Below are 879 nucleotides of genomic sequence, written 5' to 3'. Positions count from 1 at the left end.
CTCTCTCTCTCTCTCTCTCTCTCTCTCTCTCTCTCTCTCTCTCTCTCTCAGACAAATAAATATCATTCGCAAACAAATATCAGTGGACAAATAAATATCATTATCGATATTGGTTTTTACCCCTTTTGTTTATATAATAAAACTAGGATACTAGTAATTGGATAGAGTACTGTGGTTTTAGTGTTGGATGTTTTTATTATGTTTGATATGTTTTTATCTATGGCAAGGCTAATGACCTTGCCTCTGTTAGCCGCCCTGAGCCCACTGGGGAGGGCGGGATACAAATGTAAATAAATAAATAAATAAATAAAAAGCAGATCTGCATACTTTTAAATAAAAACATGCATGTAAACAACACAACACAACAAACCTTTACTGGCATAACACGTGCATGTAATATTTGTCCACGCTTTGCGGCTCTCCAACATCTGACATTTATTCTATGTGGCTCTTACGTTGAGCAAACTTGGCCATCCCTGGTGTACATAAGTTGATGATGTATGAAAAATTGCACTCCAATGGAAAAGCTGCCCAATTCACATGGAGTTCAATAGTTTCACCTATTTCATTGCATAGGTAATGGAGAAGAACATTCTCTCAAACAGAATAAAGCTTATGTAATTTATGCAATGAAATAGGTGAAACTATTGAACTCCATGTGAATTGGGCAGCTTTTCCATTGGAGTGCAATTTTTCATACATCATCCACTTATAAACTCTTGGTTAGAAGATGACGTTAGTCGAAACGGCATCGCATTCCGGAGACCACCGTCCCAAAATATTAACTTATTTTGATAGCTTGACCCTCATATATCACAGCTTTTAACTTGGGTTGAGTCCCCCCCCCGCCCCGTCCCCCCTTTCCTCGGCTTTTTGTTA

The 879-nt window shown here is 38.2% G+C and overlaps 1 protein-coding gene across 1 annotated transcript in view; it reads right to left on the bottom strand.

The window, feature by feature from the left end:
- SNX27 (sorting nexin family member 27) overlaps positions 1 to 879 on the bottom strand; it is a 48,160-nt gene that overhangs the window by 45,630 nt on the left and 1,651 nt on the right. The gene's annotated exons all lie outside the window — the stretch shown is intronic.

This window comes from Gekko japonicus, unplaced genomic scaffold (assembly GCF_001447785.1).
Source record: "Gekko japonicus isolate JY-2015 unplaced genomic scaffold, Gekko_japonicus_V1.1 scaffold226, whole genome shotgun sequence".
Taxonomy (NCBI): Eukaryota; Metazoa; Chordata; class Lepidosauria; order Squamata; family Gekkonidae; genus Gekko; species Gekko japonicus.
This window is presented reverse-complemented; position numbering and strand designations above follow the sequence as displayed.